We start from the raw sequence: 10687 nt of genomic DNA, 5'->3' as shown, positions 1-10687 counted from the left end.
TTCGTGTTTGAATCACGTAGTAATGTGGTAACACACTGAAGCAGTCAATTAAACCTGGTTCCGATCAATATTTTAGAGGATAACACCGGTTAGGTCTGGGTTAGGTCTGGGTTATGCCCGCATCTGGCTCATGATTTTGCCTTCTTCGCATACTTGTTGGCCAGATCCTGGGTTTTTTTCGTGTTTGAATCACGTAGTAATGTGGTAACACACTGAAGCAGTCAATTGAACCTGGTTTCGATCAATATTTTAGAGGATAACACCGGTTAGGTCTGGGTTAGGTCTGGGATATGCGCGCATCTGGCTCATGATTTTGCCTTTTTCGCAAACTTGTTGGCCAGATCCTGGGTTTTTTCCGTGTTTGAATCACGTAGTAATGTTGTAGCACACTGAAGCAGTCAATTAAACCTGGTTTCGATCAATATTTTAGAGGATAACACCGGTTAGGTCTGGGTTAGGTCTGGGATATACGCGCATCTGGCTTATACTTTCGCCTTTTTCGCAAACTTGTTGGCCAGATCCTGGGTTTTTTTCGTGTTGGAATCACGTAGTAATGTGGTAACACACTGAAGCAGTCAATTAAACCTGGTTTCGATCAATATTTTAGAGGATAACACCGGTTAGATCTGGGTTAGGTCTGGGTTATGCCCGCATCTGGCTCATGATTGTGCCTTTTTCGCATACTTGTTGGCCAGATCCTGGGTTTTTTTCGTGTTTGAATCACGTAGTAATGTGGTAACACACTGAAGCAGTCAATTAAACCTGGTTCCGATCAATATTTTAGAGGATAACACCGGTTAGGTCTGGGTTAGGTCTGGGTTATGCCCGCATCTGGCTCATGATTTTGCCTTCTTCGCATACTTGTTGGCCAGATCCTGGGTTTTTTTCGTGTTTGAATCACGTAGTAATGTGGTAACACACTGAGGCAGTCATTTAAACCTGGTTTCGATCCATATTTCAGAGGATAACACCGGTTAGGTCTGGGATAGGTCCGGGAAATGCACGCATCTGGCTCATGATTTCGCCTTTTTCGCAAACTTGTTGGCCAGATCCTGGGTTTTTTCCGTGTTTGAATCACGTAGTAATGTTGTACCACACTGAGGCAGTCAATTAAACCTGGTTTCGATCCATATTTCAGAGGATAACACCGGTTAGGTCTGGGATAGGTCCGGGAAATGCACGCATCTGGCTCATGATTTCGCCTTTTTCGCAAACTTGTTGGCCAGATCCTGGGGTTTTTCCGTGCTTGAATCACGTAGTAATGTGGTAATACACTGAAGCAGTCAATTAAACCTGGTTTCGGTCAATATTTTAGAGGATAACACCGGTTAGGTCTGGGTTAGGTCTGGGTTATGCCCGCATCTGGCTCATGATTTCGCCTTTTTCGCAAACTTGTTGGCCAGATCCTGGGTTTTTTCCGTGTTTGAATCACGTAGTAATGTGGTAACACACTGAAGCAGTCAATTAAACCTGGTTCCGATCAATATTTTAGAGGATAACACCGGTTAGGTCTGGGTTAAGTCTGGGTTATGCCCGCATCTGGCTCATGATTTTGCCTTCTTCGCATACTTGTTGGCCATATCCTGGGTTTTTTTCGTGTTTGAATCACGTAGTAATGTGGTAACACACTGAAGCAGTCATTTGAACCTGGTTTCGATCAATATTTTAGAGGATAACACCGGTTAGGTCTGGGTTAGGTCTGGGTTATGCCCGCATCTGGCTCATGATTTTACCTTCTTCGCATACTTGTTGGCCAGATCCTGGGTTTTTTTCGTGTTTGAATCACGTAGTAATGTGGTAACACATTGAAGCAGTCAATTAAACCTGGTTTCGATCAATATTTTAGAGGATAACACCGGTTAGATCTGGGTTAGGTCTGGGTTATGCCCGCATCTGGCTCATGATTGTGCCTTTTTCGCATACTTGTTGGCCAGATCCTGGGTTTTTTTCGTGTTTGAATCACGTAGTAATGTGGTAACACACTGAAGCAGTCAATTAAACCTGGTTCCGATCAATATTTTAGAGGATAACACCGGTTAGGTCTGGGTTAGGTCTGGGATATGCCCGCATCTGGCTCATGATTTTACCTTCTTCGCATACTAGTTGGCCAGATCCTGGGTTTTTTTCGTGTTTGAATCACGTAGTAATGTGGTAACACACTGAAGCAGTCAATTGAACCTGGTTTCGATCAATATTTTAGAGGATAACACCGGTTAGGTCTGGGTTAGGTCTGGGACATGCGCGCATCTGGCTCATGATTTTGCCTTTTTCGCAAACTTGTTGGCCAGATCCTGGGTTTTTTCCGTGTTTGAATCACGTAGTAATGTTGTAGCACACTGAAGCAGTCAATTAAACCTGGTTTCGATCAATATTTTAGAGGATAACACCGGTTAGATCTGGGTTAGGTCTGGCATATACGCGCATCTGGCTTATACTTTCGCCTTTTTCGCAAACTTGTTGGCCAGATCCTGGGTTTTTTTCGTGTTGGAATCACGTAGTAATGTGGTAACACACTGAAGCAGTCAATTAAACCTGGTTTCGATCAATATTTTAGAGGATAACACCGGTTAGGTCTGGGTTAGGTCTGGGTTATGCCCGCATCTGGCTCATGATTTTGCCTTGTTCGCATACTTGTTAGCCAGATCCTGGGATTTTTTCGTGTTTGAATCACGTAGTAATGTTGTACCACACTGAGGCAGTCATTTAAACCTGGTTTCGATCCATATTTCAGAGGATAACACCGGTTAGGTCTGGGATAGGTCCGGGAAATGCACGCATCTGGCTCTTGATTTCGCCTTTTTCGCAAACTTGTTGGCCAGATCCTGCGGTTTTTCCGTGTTTGAATCACGTAGTAATGTGGTAATACACTGAAGCAGTCAATTAAACCTGGTTTCGATCAATATTTTAGAGGATAACACCGGTTAGGTCTGGGTTAGGTCTGGGTTATGCCCGCATCTGGCTCATGATTTTGCCTTCTTCGCATACTTGTTGGCCAGATCCTGGGTTTTTTTCGTGTTTGAATCACGTAGTAATGTGGTGACACACTGAAGCAGTCAATTAAACCTGGTTTCGATCAATATTTTAGAGGATAACACCGGTTAGGTCTGGGTTAGGTCTGGGATATGCGCGTATCTGACTTACACTTTCGCCATTTTCGCAAACTTGTTGCCCAGATCCTGGATTTTTTCCGTGTTTGAATCACGTAGTAATGTGGTAATTCACTGAAGCAGTCAATTAAACCTGGTTTCGATCAATATTTTAGAGGATAACACCGGTTAGATCTGGGTTAGGTCTGGGTTATGCCCGCATCTGGCTCATGATTTTGCCTTCTTCGCATACTTGTTGGCCAGATCCTGGGTTTTTTTCGTGTTTGAATCACGTAGTAATGTGGTAACACACTGAAGCAGTCAATTGAACCTGGTTTCGATCAATATTTTACAGGATAACACCGGTTAGGTCTGGGTTATGTCTGGGTTATGCCCGCATCTGGCTCATGATTTTGCCTTCTTCGCATACTTGTTGGCCAGATCCTGGGTTTTTTTCGTGTTTGAATCACGTAGTAATGTGGTAACACACTGAGGCAGTCATTTAAACCTGGTTTAGATCCATATTTCAGAGGATAACACCGGTTAGGTCTGGGATAGGTCCGGGAAATGCACACATCTGGCTCATGATTTCGCCTTTTTCGCAAACTTGTTGGCCAGATCCTGGGTGTTTTCCGTGTTTGAATTACGTAGTAATGTTGTACCACACTGAGGCAGTCAATTAAACCTGGTTTCGATCCATATTTCAGATGATAACACCGGTTAGGTCTGGGATAGGTCCGGGAAATGCACGCATCTGGCTCATGATTTCGCCTTTTTCGCAAACTTGTTGGCCAGATCCTGGGGTTTTTCCGTGCTTGAATCACGTAGTAATGTGGTAATACACTGAAGCAGTCAATTAAACCTGGTTTCGGTCAATAGTTTAGAGGATAACACCGGTTAGGTCTGGGTTAGGTCTGGGTTATGCCCGCATCTGGCTCATGATTTCGCCTTTTTCTCAAACTTGTTGGCCAGATCCTGGGTTTTTTCCGTGTTTGAATCACGTATTAATGTGGTAACACAATGAAGCAGTCAATTAACCCAGGTTTCGATCAATATTTTGGAGGATAACACCGGTTAGGTCTGGGTTAGGTCTGGGTTATGCCCGCATCTGGCTCATGATTTTGCCTTTTTCGCAAACTTGTTGGCCAGATCCTGGGTTTTTTCCGTGTTTGAATCACGTAGTAATGTTGTAGCACACTGTAGCAGTCAATTAAACCTGGTTTCGATCAATATTTTAGAGGATAACACCGGTTAGGTCTGGGTTAGGTCTGGGATATACGCGCATCTGGCTTATACTTTCGCCTTTTTCGCAAACTTGTTGGGCAGATCCTGGGTTTTTTTCGTGTTTGAATCACGTTGTAATGTGGTAACACACTGAAGCAGTCAATTAAACCTGGTTCCGATCAGTATTTTAGAGGATAACACCGGTTAGGTCTGGGTTAAGTCTGGGTTATGCCCGCATCTGGCTCAAGATTTTGCCTTCTTCGCATACTTGTTGGCCATATCCTGGGTTTTTTTCGTGTTTGAATCACGTAGTAATGTTGGACCACACTGAGGCAGTCAATTAAACCTGGTTTCGATCAATATTTCAGAGGATAACACCGGTTAGGTCTTGGTTAGGTCCGGGAAATGCACGCATCTGGCTCACGATTTCGCCTTTACCGCAAACTTGTTGGCCAGATCCTGGGTTTTTTCCGTGTTTGAATCACGTAGTAATGTGGTAACACAATGAAGCAGTCAATTAACCCAGGTTTCGATCAATATTTTGGAGGATAACACCGGTTAGGTCTGGGTTAGGTCTGGGTTATGCCCGCATCTGGCTCATGATTTTGCCTTTTTCGCAAACTTGTTGGCCAGATCCTGGGTTTTTTCCGTGTTTGAATCACGTAGTAATGTTGTAGCACACTGAAGCAGTCAATTAAACCTGGTTTCGATCAATATTTTAGAGGATAACACCGGTTAGGTCTGGGTTAGGTCCGGGATATACGCGCATCTGGCTTATACTTTCGCCTTCTTCGCATACTTGTTGGCCAGATCCTGGGTTTTTTTCGTGTTTGAATCACGTAGTAATGTGGTAACACATTGAAGCAGTCAATTAAACCTGGTTTCGATCAATATTTTAGAGGATAACACCGGTTAGATCTGGGTTAGGTCTGGGTTATGCCCGCATCTGGCTCATGATTGTGCCTTTTTCGCATACTTGTTGGCCAGATCCTGGGTTTTTTTCGTGTTTGAATCACGTAGTAATGTGGTAACACACTGAAGCAGTCAATTAAACCTGGTTCCGATCAATATTTTAGAGGATAACACCGGTTAGGTCTGGGTTAGGTCTGGGTTATGCCCGCATCTGGCTCATGATTTTGCCTTCTTCGCATACTTGTTGGCCAGATCCTGGGTTTTTTTCGTGTTTGAATCACGTAGTAATGTGGTAACACACTGAAGCAGTCAATTGAACCTGGTTTCGATCAATATTTTAGAGGATAACACCGGTTAGGTCTGGGTTAGGTCTGGGATATGCGCGCATCTGGCTCATGATTTTGCCTTTTTCGCAAACTTGTTGGCCAGATCCTGGGTTTTTTCCGTGTTTGAATCACGTAGTAATGTTGTAGCACACTGAAGCAGTCAATTAAACCTGGTTTCGATCAATATTTTAGAGGATAACACCGGTTAGGTCTGGGTTAGGTCTGGGATATACGCGCATCTGGCTTATACTTTCGCCTTTTTCGCAAACTTGTTGGCCAGATCCTGGGTTTTTTTCGTGTTGGAATCACGTAGTAATGTGGTAACACACTGAAGCAGTCAATTAAACCTGGTTTCGATCAATATTTTAGAGGATAACACCGGTTAGATCTGGGTTAGGTCTGGGTTATGCCCGCATCTGGCTCATGATTGTGCCTTTTTCGCATACTTGTTGGCCAGATCCTGGGTTTTTTTCGTGTTTGAATCACGTAGTAATGTGGTAACACACTGAAGCAGTCAATTAAACCTGGTTCCGATCAATATTTTAGAGGATAACACCGGTTAGGTCTGGGTTAGGTCTGGGTTATGCCCGCATCTGGCTCATGATTTTGCCTTCTTCGCATACTTGTTGGCCAGATCCTGGGTTTTTTTCGTGTTTGAATCACGTAGTAATGTGGTAACACACTGAAGCAGTCAATTGAACCTGGTTTCGATCAATATTTTAGAGGATAACACCGGTTAGGTCTGGGTTAGGTCTGGGATATGCGCGCATCTGGCTCATGATTTTGCCTTTTTCGCAAACTTGTTGGCCAGATCCTGGGTTTTTTCCGTGTTTGAATCACGTAGTAATGTTGTAGCACACTGAAGCAGTCAATTAAACCTGGTTTCGATCAATATTTTAGAGGATAACACCGGTTAGGTCTGGGTTAGGTCTGGGATATACGCGCATCTGGCTTATACTTTCGCCTTTTTCGCAAACTTGTTGGCCAGATCCTGGGTTTTTTTCGTGTTGGAATCACGTAGTAATGTGGTAACACACTGAAGCAGTCAATTAAACCTGGTTTCGATCAATATTTTAGAGGATAACACCGGTTAGGTCTGGGTTAGGTCTGGGTTATGCCCGCATCTGGCTCATGATTTTGCCTTGTTCGCATACTTGTTAGCCAGATCCTGGGATTTTTTCGTGTTTGAATCACGTAGTAATGTTGTACCACACTGAGGCAGTCATTTAAACCTGGTTTCGATCCATATTTCAGAGGATAACACCGGTTAGGTCTGGGATAGGTCCGGGAAATGCACGCATCTGGCTCTTGATTTCGCCTTTTTCGCAAACTTGTTGGCCAGATCCTGGGGTTTTTCCGTGTTTGAATCACGTAGTAATGTGGTAATACACTGAAGCAGTCAATTAAACCTGGTTTCGATCAATATTTTAGAGGATAACACCGGTTAGGTCTGGGTTAGGTCTGGGTTATGCCCGCATCTGGCTCATGATTTTGCCTTCTTCGCATACTTGTTGGCCAGATCCTGGGTTTTTTTCGTGTTTGAATCACGTAGTAATGTGGTAACACACTGAAGCAGTCAATTAAACCTGGTTTCGATCAATATTTTAGAGGATAACACCGGTTAGGTCTGGGTTAGGTCTGGGATATGCGCGTATCTGACTTACACTTTCGCCATTTTCGCAAACTTGTTGCCCAGATCCTGGATTATTTCCGTGTTTGAATCACGTAGTAATGTGGTAATTCACTGAAGCAGTCAATTAAACCTGGTTTCGATCAATATTTTAGAGGATAACACCGGCTAGATCTGGGTTAGGTCTGGGTTATGCCCGCATCTGGCTCATGATTGTGCCTTTTTCGCATACTTGTTGGCCAGATCTTGGGTTTTTTTCGTGTTTGAATCACGTAGTAATGTGGTAACACACTGAAGCAGTCAATTAAACCTGGTTCCGATCAATATTTTAGAGGATAACACCGGTTAGGTCTGGGTTAGGTCTGGGTTATGCCCGCATCTGGCTCATGATTTTGCCTTCTTCGCATACTAGTTGGCCAGATCCTGGGTTTTTTTCGTGTTTGAATCACGTAGTAATGTGGTAACACACTGAAGCAGTCAATTGAACCTGGTTTCGATCAATATTTTAGAGGATAACACCGGTTAGGTCTGGGTTATGTCTGGGTTATGCCCGCATCTGGCTCATGATTTTGCCTTCTTCGCATACTTGTTGGCCAGATCCTGGGTTTTTTTCGTGTTTGAATCACGTAGTAATGTGGTAACACACTGAGGCAGTCATTTAAACCTGGTTTCGATCCATATTTCAGAGGATAACACCGGTTAGGTCAGGGATAGGTCCGGGAAATGCACGCATCTGGCTCATGATTTCGCCTTTTTCGCAAACTTGTTGGCCAGATCCTGGGTGTTTTCCGTGTTTGAATTACGTAGTAATGTTGTACCACACTGAGGCAGTCAATTAAACCTGGTTTCGATCCATATTTCAGAGGATAACACCGGTTAGGTCTGGGATAGGTCCGGGAAATGCACGCATCTGGCTCATGATTTCGCCTTTTTCGCAAACTTGTTGGCCAGATCCTGGGGTTTTTCCGTGCTTGAATCACGTAGTAATGTGGTAATACACTGAAGCAGTCAATTAAACCTGGTTTCGGTCAATAGTTTAGAGGATAACACCGGTTAGGTCTGGGTTAGGTCTAGGTTATGCCCGCATCTGGCTCATGATTTCGCCTTTTTCTCAAACTTGTTGGCCAGATCCTGGGTTTTTTCCGTGTTTGAATCACGTATTAATGTGGTAACACAATGAAGCAGTCAATTAACCCAGGTTTCGATCAATATTTTAGAGGATAACACCGGTTAGGTCTGGGTTAGGTCTGGGATATACGCGCATCTGGCTTATACTTTCGCCTATTTCGCAAACTTGTTGGCCAGATCCTGGGTTTTTTTCGTGTTTGAATCACGTAGTAATGTGGTAACACACTGAAGCAGTCAATTAAACCTGGTTCCGATCAATATTTAAGAGGATAACACCGGTTAGGTCTGGGTTAGGTATGGGTTATGCCCGCATCTGGCTCATGATTTTGCCTTCTTCGCATACTTGTTGGCCATATCCTGGGTTTTTTTCGTGTTTGAATCACGTAGTAATGTTGTAGCACACTGAAGCAGTCAATTAAACCTGGTTTCGATCAATATTTTAGAGGATAACACCGGTTAGGTCTGGGTTAGGTCTGGGATATACGCGCATCTGGCTTATACTTTCGCCTTTTTCGCAAACTTGTTGGCCAGATCCTGGGTTTTTTTCGTGTTGGAATCACGTAGTAATGTGGAAACACACTGAAGCAGTCAATTAAACCTGGTTTCAATCAATATTTTAGAGGATAACACCGGTTAGGTCTGGGTTAGGTCTGGGTTATGCCCGCATCTGGCTCATGATTTTGCCTTTTTCGCAAACTTGTTGGCCAGATCCTGGGTTTTTTTCGTGTTTGAATCACGTAGTAATGTGGTAACACACTGAAGCAGTCAATTGAACCTGGTTTCGATCAATATTTTAGAGGATAACACCGGTTAGGTCTGGGTTAGGTCCGGGAAATGCACGCATCTGGCTCACGATTTCGCCTTTACCGCAAACTTGTTGGCCAGATCCTGGGTTTTTTCCGTGTTTGAATCACGTAGTAATGTGGTAACACAATGAAGCAGTCAATTAACCCAGGTTTCGATCAATATTTTGGAGGATAACACCGGTTAGGTCTGGGTTATGCCCGCATCTGGCTCATGATTTTGCCTTCTTCGCATACTTGTTGGCCAGATCCTGGGTTTTTTCCGTGTTTGAATCACGTATTAATGTGGTAACACAATGAAGCAGTCAATTAACCCAGGTTTCGATCAATATTTTGGAGGATAACACCGGTTAGGTCTGGGTTAGGTCTGGGTAATGCCCGCATCTGGCTCATGATTTTGCCTTTTTCGCAAACTTGTTGGCCAGATCCTGGGTTTTTTCCGTGTTTGAATCACGTAGTAATGTTGTAGCACACTGGAGCAGTCAATTAAACCTGGTTTCGATCAATATTTTAGAGGATAACACCGGTTAGGTCTGGGTTAGGTCCGGGAAATGCACGCATCTGGCTCACGATTTCGCCTTTACCGCAAACTTGTTGGCCAGATCCTGGGTTTTTTCCGTGTTTGAATCACGTAGTAATGTGGTAACACAATGAAGCAGTCAATTAACCCAGGTTTCGATCAATATTTTGGAGGATAACACCGGTTAGGTCTGGGTTAGGTCTGGGTTATGCCCGCATCTGGCTCATGATTTTGCCTTCTTCGCATACTTGTTGGCGATATCCTGGGTTTTTTTCGTGTTTGAATCACGTAGTAATGTTGGACCACACTGAGGCAGTCAATTAAACCTGGTTTCGAACAATATTTCAGAGGATAACACCGGTTAGGTCTTGGTTAGGTCCGGGAAATGCACGCATCTGGCTCACGATTTCGCCTTTACCGCAAACTTGTTGGCCAGATCCTGGGTTCTTTCCGTGTTTGAATCACGTAGTAATGTGGTAACACAATGAAGCAGTCAATTAACCCAGGTTTCGATCAATATTTTGGAGGATAACACCGGTTAGGTCTGGGTTAGGTCTGGGTTATGCCCGCATCTGGCTCATGATTTTGCCTTTTTCGCAAACTTGTTGGCCAGATCCTGGGTTTTTTCCGTGTTTGAATCACGTAGTAATGTTGTAGCACACTGAAGCAGTCAATTAAACCTGGCTTCGATCAATATTTTAGAGGATAACACCGGTTAGGTCTGGGTTAGGTCTGGGATATACGCGCATCTGGCTTATACTTTCGCCTTTTTCGCAAACTTGTTGGCCAGATCCTGGGTTTTTTTCGTGTTGGAATCACGTAGTAATGTGGTAACACACTGAAGCAGTCAATTAAACCTGGTTTCGATCAATATTTTAGAGGATAACACCGGTTAGGTCTGGGTTAGGTCTGAGTTATGCCCGCATCTGGCTCATGATTGTGCCTTTTTTGCATACTTGTTGGCCAGATCCTGGGTTTTTTTCGTGTTTGAATCACGTAGTAATGTGGTAACACACTGAAGCAGTCAATTAAACCTGGTTCCGATCAATATTTTAGAG

The sequence above is a fragment of the Colletes latitarsis genome, unplaced genomic scaffold, assembly GCF_051014445.1.
Source record: "Colletes latitarsis isolate SP2378_abdomen unplaced genomic scaffold, iyColLati1 scaffold0023, whole genome shotgun sequence".
NCBI lineage: Eukaryota > Metazoa > Arthropoda > Insecta > Hymenoptera > Colletidae > Colletes > Colletes latitarsis.
Note: the sequence above shows the minus strand (reverse complement) of the source record.